General features: G+C 44.3%; 2 protein-coding genes across 4 annotated transcripts in view; one reads left to right on the forward strand and one right to left on the reverse strand.

Moving 5' to 3' along the window:
- Positions 1–14,142, forward strand: part of LOC126565418 (proteasome subunit beta type-2) — a 549,154-nt gene that overhangs the window by 439,423 nt on the left and 95,589 nt on the right. The window lies entirely within an intron of this gene.
- Positions 1–14,142, reverse strand: part of LOC126560416 (mucin-19) — a 183,722-nt gene that overhangs the window by 72,151 nt on the left and 97,429 nt on the right. The window lies entirely within an intron of this gene.

Below are 14,142 nucleotides of genomic sequence, written 5' to 3' on the forward strand. Positions count from 1 at the left end.
CCGGCGGATAGTAGCCAAAGGATTAGATTTATGGTGCACGAGCAATCGAGAAAATCATTTCCCACGCCTTCCCATCCTCCGATCCGATCCGATCCTCACTCCCACAGATTAACAGCACACGGCAACAAATCGAACCACCCTCTGCGATGCCGGAAAGCTGAAGACGATGATGATCCGGCGGGTCAATTGTGCCCTCATGCTTACCCGACCATTTCCGATGCAATTCATACCACACGCTGTAACATTGTTGCAACATGCAGTCGTTTGCGTTGCCCTTTTTGCTCCGGCCCACTATTTTGGTGGCGTGAGAAGGGTTTTGGAGAAGAAGAAAAAATTGTATGGAAATGATTGTTAACCTTCGAAAAACCGCAATCGAGTTTGGGGGAGGGGGGGGGGGGGGGCTAGGTTGGGAGAGGCAGCAACGCGAGAATAAATCCGAACCCAACCGGATTGACCCACGACCCGGAACCGATGAGGTTTCGGAATGGCAACACGGGCACGGACGGAAAACGGGGACGCACTATAAACAATAACCTACGGCGATTGTTTTGTTTGAAGCGGCGACGAAGAGCAACAACGGAATGATGATAATTGAAATGGAAGAAAATGTGCATCAGGCATACTCTTAATAAAGAAATTTTATTAATAAAGCAGATAGCAGAAAGAAGATGGGACCATTTATTTCAAATTATATGAAACAAAGTAACAAGACGTTAGTTTTGCTCAGTAATATGTGATTTTCAAGGCAGACTTTAAAGATCCTGTTTCTGATCCAGATAATTAACAACAGAAAACCACATCATAAACATTAGCTTATTTACAATCATTATTTTCTCACCGTCAGGTTCTTAGAAACCGTTTTCCCACTGGATGAATGTATTGGCCACTGGGGTCGGTAATTGGCAACGCATTTTAGCGCATTAACACAAACACACTACATGCGTATCAAAATGTCATCCAGTTCTCATAGACGACAGCAAAGCCATCCCTCTGGCGGCGCCCAAGAGGAGCGAACGATTCCTCTTCCCAAAGGAAAAACGCATCGTTTGTCAACACAAAATGCCATTCACACTTCATTTAAGCCCAACAGTTTCCCTCCACTGTGCGGTGCCTTCGTTCTTGGTGGCACCGCAGAGGTGGTGTGCCAACAAAACGCACGCAAAAAGGTGAAAATGAAAACTCAAAAACCCAGCAGTACCATGCGTCTCGTCACCTCTCGTTGACTGATTTCCGGAAAAGGCAGCCGAGTACCTCCCCGCCATCCCTCCCTTACAGGGATGGCGAAAACAGAAAAGCGAAACAACCGTGAAATCCAACTAAAGGCGCTTGCATATCGCATGCTGCACTTCTAGTGCATCGGTCCCAGGCAACTTTGTTGCATGCAAAGTGCACTCACCCGGTGCAAACCCCGCGGATGCACGACCGAGGGGACGCCTTCCATGCGCGGTGGTGGTCCGAGAGGTCGAGCCGCCAGCTTTAGTTTATTTTACGGTTACGGCTCGCCTACAACGCGTCCCGAACTCTGCCCTTCGGGGGAACGGTGCCCTCGCTTCGGCTCGGAGAGCCATTTGCTTTATAATGGCGTACTTGTTGCTTGCCCGCTGAAAGCGCACACGCACGAGTGTTTGTTGCTGGCACCAGTTTGACATGATATTCTCACCTACTGGTGCGCCATCAGTTTGTTTGGGGGAAGGGGAGTGTGGGACACCGATGTCTTTTATTTTGTGTGCGTCAAATAGTTGCAGTCAGTCAGTTATGTATTGATATTATAATTGCATTAATAAACGAAGCATATTGGGTTTCAATGAATGATATTCTAAGCTGTTGATAGTTCCAAACAAGACCAATCTCAAAGACGCAATGGTGCTCGCGTACCAATTTACACAAGCCTTTGGCCTGGGAATTGGGACTCTTGGGACTCTTGGGTGCTCGCACTTTGCATTTTGCATTTTATTATTATAATTCAGATGCAAAACTTCGAGCCAGCAACGGCGGTGCAAAGCCAAACTAACTCCCATACGTAAGGAACCCCTCGGTCATCCAGCAAACGAACCGTGTGTATATTTGGTTTGTTTATTTTGGTCCGGTAAGACCCATTGTATGCGGCCTCGTGACTTCATCACATAAACACACGCGAGAGAGGTGTTGGGAATGCCCAGGCGCTACAACAAACAATCGCCTGCATACTGACAGCAAGCAAGTAGTACGAACGCACTTCTTCAGCCGCATGTTTATCGTGTGTTTAACTCCTTGTTTAATGGCACTCAATCAAATAGCACACAGAAGAGGTAAAGAAAATAGCAGCAAACGAATCAAACAAGGCTGAATTGGGAGGGTGGGGAAGTGATGCCGGGATATTACAATGTTTCTTACACCTCATAACAAATAAATAATCCAATTCATCATCTGAAGAAAGTAAAATAGATTATCAGGAATTTCTTTATCAAGCTTTGAACGACATTGCGGAGTTAATAACATTTGTTAGATGATGCACCTTTCTCGCGATTGATGCTTGTGTAAATAGCTAGAACTTAAAATTACACCACAATTTGATGCACTTAGCTCTAGCCCAGCTACCCATCAGGGCTCTCTCTAATGACAGACGGCAGCTTGTCATTTGTAATGTTCCACCTGAGTGCACAACTAACACTCAATCCCACACACCCGCGAGATGATGGCTGCGGAGATGGGTAAGAAGCGAATGTCTTGAGTGAAAACAAAAACCTTCCCAACATACCATATACCATACAGGGTGTTGGTGGCCCTGTACAACACTTCTACCTTGAGGATCATCATCATCCTGCACCAGACAGCAGGCACCCGTTTTGGCACACATGCCACGACGGTCGGGGCAACATTGTTGCACCGATGTGATCGGTGGTACCGTGCATTGGCACGACAGGGAGACAACAACGCAACGGAGAATGGTGCCGCGACCCGTGCTCAGGTTACACACACACTCCGGAGCAAAAACACCACTTAGCACTGTCTGAGAGATCGCAGATTCGCCTCGTCTGACTGATCGCTCGTCATAACTTCCCGTAACAACGTTTTGCCATTTCCCGCGGTTGAAAAGGATCGCCGATTCTTGCTGCTTGCGGTCGAATCGAGGTGGGAAAGGGAGAGGAAACACACCTACCCGTCCTGGCACCCTGCTTTCTTTGTATGGCACTCGACCGAACGCCAAGCAGCCACTTCAATTAGTCAGAGGAACGAACGACGGTTGTACCCGCCAGTCATCGTGTGCAATGGCAAAGTACATTCTCATATCTGTCATGAGAAGTGACGATTGTGGAAGATCATAGCAATGTTGCGATCTTAATCGCATTCCAGGGCTTCTTGTAGTGTTTGCCGCTGTTCAAAGTTGATAAATTGGTGATGTGAACTTCCTCAGCATCGGTTGAATAGTTGCACACACAAATATCGCTAGTTGGATTCTTCGACTAATTATTTTGCAAATGATTCATTTAAAATTCAAGGACAATTTGATTGAGCCAACTTTGAGCTAATATATCTAGACGTAGTCTGGAAGTTGAACAGCAACAAAAGAGCACCTTCAGAAGTTCGTGCTGAGTTTGCAGTTATTTGAAAGGTTTTTGAATTGAAAATTCATTTATCTTAAGCGTCGTTATCTCTTATCCTTTTATCTAATTTGATATTTGGACAAATTTTTGAAAAGATATGTCTAAAATCGCTTAAACTTCATTTAGTACTCCACTATGCTAGAGGATGAGTATCTAGATTTTGTCTAGGTTAAACCGCCCGGCAAGCAAACACAACCATCAAGATATTCAGGCATCACGACGCACGAAAAACGGAAACATTTACGCCTCGCGGGAAGATCGCAAGGAAATCTTCAATTTTCCTAACCAAACCCTTATGCAGCCCTGCAGACCTCGTAAATCTTCCTGTACTCGGCTCACTTGCTTGATCTTCACCAGCGCAACAGCACTGCCTGATCCCCCCCCCTCTCCCCCCCCCCCTCTTCCATCCAACCTCCCCTGTCCATGTGCAATCCACCACCACATCCAGCACCGTATGCACCTTTTCCAGCTTTGCATCTCTCTCATCGAATGGAAGTAAAAGCACGACGGCCCGAACGGAAATCATTCGCAGCCAACCGTGCCCACCACCGCCGCATCCCGGTCCCCCTTAATTCGTATGCTCCCATCCCACTGGGATGGATTCAATCATTGCAACGGCTGTTGCAACAATGTTGCAACCTGCATCTTAATATTAAATTTATTTACTCCATGATCAAAACCCCTTCTTTTCGCAGGACCGCCCTTTTCTGTTGCATTTTTTTTCACTTCTTTCTGCTCCTTCTTCGGTGCTGGCTGGCTGGCTGTCCTACCCGTAGGTTCCCCCCCCCCCCCCCCTCTCTCACTCTCTCACTCTGACATTCGATACCTTCCGGGATGATTGCTCTTCGGTATAGGGAGCCCTTTTTTGTGTGTGTGCCCCCTCGGCCTGTACCGGGGTGGTCCACGGGTATGGCGTCTTTGTCAAGGCACACACACACACACACTGGAGCCAACATTCTCGGGAGGCGTTTTTGGCCAATTCTCAAGCACTAACCAGCCGTTTGAACCGATTACCTTCGGTTGGCAAAACCTCCTGCCCAGGCGTTGTCTCCTGCCGATCAGCCATTATTTGCCGCACTTTCGTGTTGAAGGCTGTGTATGTGTTTCTGCTTTGCCCGTTTTGTCCCCTTTGCCTCTTAAACTAGTAAATTTCACCGTTTAATACCTCCCAAAAGGCAGCTGTGGGTATTTGTTGTAAGGTTTTTTTTTTTTTTTGCTTTACCGTACGCTCCTCATCTCCATTGATGCTGCCCTCCATATGCATGAGATCGGAACGGGTGAAGGTTAATGGTTTGTTTTGATCGTTTATGATACCACACGAGAGAGTGTTTTGGCCTTTTTGCGTCGGGGTTTTTTTTGTTCTTTTCCTTGTTTTTTCATTCACACAGTTCGCCAGCTTCTACGCCCTTTACACTCCCTCCCTTCCCTTGCTTCAATTACAACAACATACTCGCGTTAGCTGGGCCAGCCACAAAGCCACAAAAAAGGGTGGCATGAACGCAAGGTAGGGGGGGGGGGGGGGGGGGTACATATCGCAGGCGTCAGTAATGTTGTTGTTATGATGCCAACCTTTATGCACCCTTTTGCGTGTGCAACGATTTTTCATTCCAGCCTGTCCCTTTTATTAACGTCGATCGTTCTCCGCCGCCGATCGGTTATGATCTCAAGAGAAGAAATGCCGAAATCATGGAGATAGAGAGAGAGGAAAACCTACAGCAACTAATCATACGTTGGCCTTCTCCTTTTTTTTGCGGTTGCAACCGAATGGAGAAGCGTTCGCATATACACCGGGCAAGTTTTTTAAAAACACTCGGTTTTGGGATGTTTTGTTTTGCTATGTTTTGCTCCCTTGCCACTAACAGGGAATTGATTTAACAATTACTCGCTTTGGAGGAATGATGAATGGCTTTGGGAAATTTATGAACATCAAGATTAACCATCATATTTTATGCTGTAGTTAGTATTCAATTATAATGAGTTCGACAAAAACTAAACCCTCAAAAGATAGAGTACAGGTGATTGTTTTTTGTTTTTCTCTTGCGTCTGGATTCGAGACGTGTTGGGTCTAGAATAAAAATGACGAATTGGACAGTAACATGATCATGCTTTAAAAAAAGGCATTCTTATCTTTCCATAACCAACAACAACCTTCAAGGATTAACTGTGTACCGAAAGAGTCAAGGCCTTTCAATGTCCCGTAAAAAAAAAAAAAAAAAAAAAAAAAAAAAGAACACCGTCTGAACCACCGAACGAGTCATTGCCAGACTCTACCATTTTTAGACAGTCACACAACAGTTTTGACCGCTGTACCTGTTTGTTTAAGGTACAACAGCTTGTGTTTTTTTTTCCACACAATATTTTATTTCCCATTTACACCCAGTCAAGCTACTTTTTTTTGCTTGTATTTTTCCCAGATTTTCTGCTCTCATTCTGGGATTTATCGTCACCTTAATCACACAAATCATTCCGACACAAACCGTGCGCGGCAAGCAGCTAGAATGGCAAATCCATAATCATTTGTCATTTTACAATTTTATTGACCAAACCGGGGTCCACCAAAAGTGGGGTCCACTCGAAATCCGTCGCCTACGCCTGTTCACGGCGGCACACTGGACAGCGGGGGGACGGATAGCAGTAACTGGTTGCAAACTCTGGGATTTGGGTAAAAAAAAAGTACCAACAAAAAACTAAACGCAACCAAATCCAGCCAAGAAGCCGTTTTGAAGTGGAGCTATTACGGGGCAGGGTAACTATGATAAATAAATAAATAAATAAAAAATCTCTTTATCACACACACACACACACAAAAAGAGCAAAGAAGGAGTCAAACATTATGAGCATAACCACACCGCGGGGCGAAACAATCCGGACCGGGCAGTAAATTCTCGATCACTACTAGCCGGCAATCGAATGAAATATTATGTTTTAGTAGCACATACACAGCGCGATTTATGAACCGACCACCGCCCAGCACACGGTTGCTCTTTTACTGGCAAAAAAAAGGCGCATAATTTACTGCACCATCATACAATCAGGCACGCGGCGCGAACTTGCTGATAAACCGGACGCTTTTCATCATTTAATTCACGGTAAACAAACGTTACTTTGACAAATGCAAATAATTGCTTAAAATCTTTGCCAAATGCAATATGCATAAAAATGCAAATTATCTCAATAAGATTACCTGTCATACTACATCACAGCGAATAATGGACGCTGGCGTACAATTTGCAAGTTTTATTTAAGTTTTAGCTGGTACGGATCGTGTGTAAAGAGGCGTGTTTCTGCGTGCAAACAACACCGGGAACACTGACTGTGAGCGAATCGTGAGAATGGTTTTGGGAAACACTTTTGGGACATGATCGAGAACGCTAGTGAAACATGATCCGTCTTCCGGGTTTATCGGTGTGGTTTTTGGTTTTTTAAGCTGCTGTCTAGGGGCATGATGCTTGGCAGGATGTTGCTTTAAGTTGTACACTTTGTTTGATGCGCGTTAATTCAGATTCGCATGCAGATGAGACGATGAGTAAAATATATTGTGGCTATGCTTGTGCGTTGTTCCTTGTTCGGGGAAATTATTCGTTGGGCTTAGGTTGCAAAACTATACTTAGACTTTGAATGAACAAGCGCGGCCAGGAACAGTAGGATCGGTGTTGGAAAACATGTTGATTACATACCTAAAATGAGACGAAAAAGAAAAATAAATTAGTTTTTTGACAACTTTTATTGCTATTGCTTGGCTATTGCTATCACAAAAACTCCCCTTTCTCTAATATTTAGTTATATTTAATTTACAAATGTTGATTAGCCATCAATCGAGGAAAGAAGAAGAGAAGCAGAAGAGAGGCTGATTGGCAATAACCAAAGACAAGAACAAGACAGGACGACAAGAGCTTTAAATGACAAGTTTGAAGCACTTTAATCGCTATACATATATCGAAACCGATAGAGCTCGAACGTTTACATATTTCGAACTACCCAGAAAGGGATGGTCCGGTGGAATAGACGACAGCGGCGCTGGTCTTCAAACGGCAGGACCGGGGTTCAAATCCCAAAAGAGGACCATCCCTGCGATAGGTGTGGGCTGATTAAAAAACTACGTGGTATCGGTAAGTCTAGTAAGCCAAGCCAATTCGATGGCCGGCGTGACATTAGAAGAAGGTCGTTAAGCCAAGAAGAAGAAGGAAAACTACCCAGAAAAAAAAACCTGACGACAGGTATGTTGTAGTAGAACTTACTCTGGAATTCAACACAGGAAATCCTTCAATCAAAATCAAGGCGATCAAAGACATCAGACTTCAAACATATCGAACAGTAGACATTAGGAAAAAAATGGGTAATCAATTTCGTGTGCAGTCAAACACCAATAAGAGGAGTCTTTATAGGAGATAAACAATATTGATGTCGAATAATATGTGTCTCCAAAGAATCCTTCTGGCCCCTAGAACTATACATAGAAGACAGCGGATAATTTTGAAGACAAAAATAATGTACAGTCGAGGTTACAGGAAGTAAATTTTCAAGTCCATCAACATACGTAAGCACGTCATCAGTTAAAAGTACACTAACAGAGTCGTTGACGACTCCGAGAGTAAAAGACCAGCGCCACGCCTGTCGCTTTCAAGAATTAATTGCATAATTGTTTGTTGAACAGTGTTTTAATCAAATTTATTTATTGCACCTTATCCATTTATCAAGTTGGCTTATCCATTTATCAAGCTAGTAGATTCTTCGTTGCAAATCTCATAAGGAAATGTAGCACAAACCAACGCATGCAACCATATTTTATCATCCATTCTTCTACAGCATCTTGCAGTAAAGTGCACTTAACTGCATGCACCCCAAATAATGCATCACGGAAAAATAACCTCCAAACAATCTACGTACCACTAGCAGAACACCATAATCAGCCCATGTTGAGGCGTTGGACATGACGCAAACAAACCCGATCGCAAAAATCCTTTTACAGGCCGCCGCCCAAAAACCTTATGACACACAAACTGCGGTGCGCTTATTTCTTTACAGCTTTCGGTTGGTTTTGCGCTGTGAAGCGATGCAAAAAATAACACCCACTTAGGACAACCACCATCCAGCCGGCCGACTGGCTTGTTTTCTTCTGTCAAAAATGTGGCCGGTACCATTATTTTACGCCCACCAGTCACTCCATATTTCGGAGTTTCGGCTAATTTCGATTGAAGCCCGTTGGGTGGGTTATTTTCTTGTGCAGCATATCGCAAAAGTTGAGTGCTTCAAAATGTGAGTTTAACTTTCTTGAGCACATTAACGTACTCTCCTATGAAGCAACAGCATCATCAAACCTCACAATAAACTGAAACGTACACCAAGAATTTATGTGTGGTAAACGGTAAGTACACGAGGCATAACGAAGATACATAAAACAAAAGCCGCCCGCTCTAGGACGTTGAAAATAGTTGTAGCTTTGACTGGCAATTATCACTTTAGACTCCCCTAGACTAAGCTATGCTCGGTTTGTTGCGGTTGCGATGAGCTACTACCCCCGAGAAAGTGCTTGTGGCGATTGGTCAGTTGTTACGGCCATTTTCGAAGTCCTCATCAGGGTCCTTCATCCTTTTTACGACCATTTTCTCAAACCTGATGAATCCGTCCTCCCGTATGGAGTGTTTAATTGAAGTCCGGTTTTATAAAATTCTTCACCTAAACCATCTCATCCATTCCGGACTGCAAGCTTTTTACGACCCCCGTTTGGGCAGTAAGCAAGCTCACCACAAGAAAATTTAAACTATTTTCAAATGTGATGCATTTTACTTTTTTTTTTTTCGAGGCGCGAAATGCTCTAGTAAAGTGAATAGAAATTGGACTTAATGTATTGCACTTCTACCAGAAAGACAGAGAGCAATTGCAAAGCAAATATTGAAACACTTCCACACGACTGCAAAGTGTGCGCTCCTCTCTTGGGGTTGGCTTCATGCAGAAAGGCGAAACACAACAATCGGCGACAAAGAAACTTCCCACCGACAACAACGACAGACACAGAGGAGCGTCGACAAGACGAACTTTTTGATGCGCAATAAACTATCCGTAATCGATAAAATAAACCACTAGAAAAGACGTTTACCATAATCCGAGCACAATAAACAATTCTTCGATGGCAGGAAAACGACTAAAGCGTCATAAACCAGGCTTCGAAGACAGACCCCTGCGACCACCGCTGTTCTTTCTTCCCTCATTGCTTGCAGTTCGTACGAAAGGGAGCAGGGCAAAATGGGAGGAAAAAAAAAACAATCCCCGTAACAACACCAGTAGCACACTTTTTACCGATGAAAGCGACACAAGCAAGGACCCTCGCTCGGCACTCGGCGGCTCGGAGTAGTTTTATTTGCAGCACCGTGTGCAATAAAATGTCCTCCGAAGCCGCTGTCTCGCGTAAATCATACCCGTTTAAGAGCGCCACACGGTACGAAAACTGCTCACTTCGAACGCGTGTTGTGTGCGTGTGTCGCTGGGGCCAAGAGAAGCCGGGAAGGGTGGGTAGTGCAAACAAACAAAAAACCACACAACTTGATGACAACACACAACAACTTTGCGAAAGGAAAGGCTCAAAAAACCATACTCCGACGAAACCCATCACTGGATCCGTGCACCAACCCCACCACGTTGTGGAAAATAATAGTAATTTATTGAGACATTATAAATACGGATTTTCTATGCTAGTTATAGTTTTGTGGGCTTTGCTTTTTCCGCTACCCGAAATAAAAGCGAAACAAAGCACACGCAAAAAGGAGCTCGCTCAGTGAAGGACCCTGGGGCGGAGTCGGTCGTTTTATGCTGCACTCACCACTAGAATATGACGGCGCGAACGCAGTCGAACATTTTTTATTCATTCGAGGCTCGACCAATAAAAGTGACATAAACGCACTGGTTAAGCATAATAGCAACCTTTCCTCCTCTCCCCCCTATACGGTACGGTATAAAAACGGAACAGGATGCGGCTTTTCTTTAGAAAAACAGACACAAACACAATGGAGGAGCAGGAGTATTGGGATCGGATCGAGTCTTTTATATTTACACGACGAAAGCCGTTGTGACAGCTGAAGAGGAGGCGCACGGTGCCTTGTTCCGGGCAATGATTTAATAAATAGCTATGGAAACTGTTTTTCCCTTTTTTTTTTCTTTTCCTTGGTTCGTATTGCGCGCTTTTTCTTCACCCTTCTACTTTGGTTTTGCATTCTTTTCGGCATAAAACTATAGGCGCGCGCGCGTAAAATGGGAAAACTAATCAAACGACAACCGAAATGGAACAGTTTTTGCACTTGGCTCAACGCTTTTGGGAAGCGTTGGCCTAAACAATGCTCTACAAACCATTTACAGCGGAAGCCATTGTGCGAATAGGGTTTCCGTATTGTTTGCTGTGAGATGCTGCTGGAGAAGTAATTGGCGCGGGCTTTTTTTTTTTGCCCAATCATAACACCAAGTGAATTTTAATAAAAGGAACGCTCAAGAACAATCCAAGAAAGATTGGCGCACGTCGATAAGCACGGGCTATTATTTATTTCTTTGGCGATGTACTACTGTACGCTGAATGTTGCATCGAGTTGAAGATGAGTTATAATTTATTGTGAATTTCTAAACTCGGAATAAATATGCTGATAAATTAAAACTCTCGCTTGATCTTTGAAATCCAAGAAATCGTTGCGACCTGTCTGATGAGTGAATTGGACACAAGTCACCGGGGCTTATAGCTTCAATGTCTTCATTTTTCATTTTTTAAATATTTTTGTATTTAAAGATCCGACCTAATGTAGGAAAGGACTGAATACAGAGCGGCCCAGGCGTATAGGCGACAATGGCGCCGGTCTTTACACTACAGGACAGCAATTCTTATTTAATTCGGAGCGTTCCCTCGTACTGAAGCCATTGTTAATAGGCTAAGCCCTAGCCAGACTATGCCGATGAAAATGTAAAACAATAAATGTAACTGTAAGTTTAAGATCGATTTCTTAACTTCAAAAACTCAAACCGTAACCGTATCTTTCCTAAATCAATCGTATCCTTCCGTCTTTGACTACCGTCAGGATATCTGTACCGCCAAACAGCTCAGCTATCTGCTTCGGATTGCGCTGCTTACATTCTTCTCCCTCTACCACCTCGAGATCACTGCCGTCAACTGGTATGCTGCTTGAGAATCGGGATCCTGTCCCGTGTACTCTTCTAAAACGACTTGCGTTTCCCTTGCCACAGATTTAGTCGGTAGCTGAAGACAAAAAGGACCAAAGACCAAATTTTCACTCAACGCATCAGATACCTACGGTATTGACTTCAAGGCGGCCTACGACACCATAGAGCGGACCAAATAATGGAACACCATGCAGCAGTACAGATTCTGGGAAGTTGGAACGGCTGCTAAGGTCCACTATGGACGAGTTCAAGATGAGAGTGTCGAACATGCTGTCGGGATCGTTCATATGTCACCGGAGTCTGAGGCAAGAGGACGGATTTTCCCGTTTGCTGTTCAACATCGCTCTACAAGGTGTTATGCAAAGCGCGGGCATCTACATCCGGTTTTCCCCCTATCTCTACAATTTCATGGCTCCGATGGAAAAGGAGCATACTGCACGACCGGAGCAAACGGACTGGACGGCAAACCCCATCCAGTCCGTTACCCCGTATTGAGGACCTAATATCTAATTACGTGGTATCAATAAGTCACGTAAGCCATTACATGACTGACAAGACCTAGCACGTCTTTAAGCCTACAAGAATTCTTCTTCTTCTTGGCCTGCTCAGTCCTGCTTGGCCTGCATCCGATCTCCGACAGGTTAGACTCCACTTGATTCAGCCAACGAGCTCGCTGTGCTCCTCTACGCCTCGTGACGAACAGGTTGCTGACAAGCACCTTCTTGGTGTGGTATGAGTCCGTTTTGACTATCGTCAGGATATCAGCACCGCTAAACATCTATGCTACCTCTAGATTCATGCTCCTTCGCCACACCCCCAGGCTCGTCAACACCGCGAAAGATTGTCCTTAACACCAGCCGTTCGTAAATGGCGAGTGCATTGGCGTCCTCCTTCACCATAGTCCAGGACTCATACCCTTAGAGGACTACCGGACGTATCAAGGCGCGGCAAATTGTGTATTCCGTGTGTTGTTGGAGTCTTCTGGATCGCAGGAGATTGTAGAGTTCGTAGTAGGCACGATTCCCCTGAACTACGGATTTCGCTGCTTACGTTGTTGCTCGAAAGTGACGATCGTAACAAGAGCAGAACTCCTCTGCCACCTCGAGATCGTCGCCGTGAACTGATACTCTGTTTCCGAGTCCGAGCCAACAGGAATAGAGTCTAAAAAGAAGTACTGTACAATTGCAGCAGATGATTACACAAGTGCAGCTCATGATAGCACGTTGTGGGTAAGACAGCATCATTAGATTAATTCTTTATTCGCGCGAATAAGTACGTGTTAGTATGTTGTAATGTCATTAAATTGTTGTTACATTTATCGGAAATCTTTTGCACATCTCTAAAGTAGACGAAATTTCGTTTCTTAAATTAAAAAAAAAAAACAGTTTTTGCTCCAACAATTTATCACAACAGAATTATCGAAGAACTCCCCTTTCTTTATACATAATCTGGGAATTAATAAACTCGTTTGGGACTATTTTTCATTACAAATTATGTGCTTTCCCTTCGCTTGTTAAATCCTACGAGACCGCTGTGTCGAGTCGAGTGGTTGCAAAATTTGTAAACGCGCTATCTCAAGCCTGTTATGCCGAATTTCCATTTCAACGCTATCACCGCAAGAAAAAAAAACGAGAAACCGAAAAACGCAAGAAATAACACAGCAGTCACAGTTCGCTCATAAACATTTGATCACAATCAGTATACAATTTGGCGCGGCAGAAAAGAAAGCCGACCACAGATTGCAAAAGACACCGCAAAACAAACGACCACCGAAACCCCCGAAAGGAGTACCCCCGGTGGGTGTCGAAAAAGTAAAAATCAATTATCAGTATGTTTTGGCATTTTTATTGGCGGTACGTAATAAACTATTCGCGGCCACCGTTGATCGTTGGTTCGATCGTTGCTGCTGCTGGTCCGGGGAGGCGGAAGGTTCGGTACTGGTCGGCACGGGGAACCGGAGAATGTTTGGTCGCAGCCCGAAGATATCCGATGCGGCATGTTTTACGGCAGGCAAAACGGCGCTTGCCTTTTATCGTGCGGAATATTAAGGGGACAGAAACAAGGCGTGATAAAATTGTGGCATGGAATTTATCGAAAGTGTTAATATGTTCTAGGCTGAGACGTAAGGAGTTTTTGCTTTTCTTGTACTCTGAAACCCTTTAAAAAAAACCTGCAGTTGACAGAATCGACATGTTATGACAAACCAACTACAACAGCAACCATGTCCAATAAATACATTGCTGTGTGACAATAAAAATGCAAATCGAACTGCCAATTTCGCTTGCAAAGAAAACAAAACTGCGATCCCGTGCAACGGAAGTGGCAAAAGGCGCACAAGTAAAATGTGAAAAATTCAAATAGATTTCGTTTTTATCTCGCCCCAACTCCTGTGCTCGAGCCA

The sequence above is a fragment of the Anopheles maculipalpis genome, chromosome 3RL (assembly GCF_943734695.1).
Source record: "Anopheles maculipalpis chromosome 3RL, idAnoMacuDA_375_x, whole genome shotgun sequence".
Taxonomy (NCBI): Eukaryota; Metazoa; Arthropoda; class Insecta; order Diptera; family Culicidae; genus Anopheles; species Anopheles maculipalpis.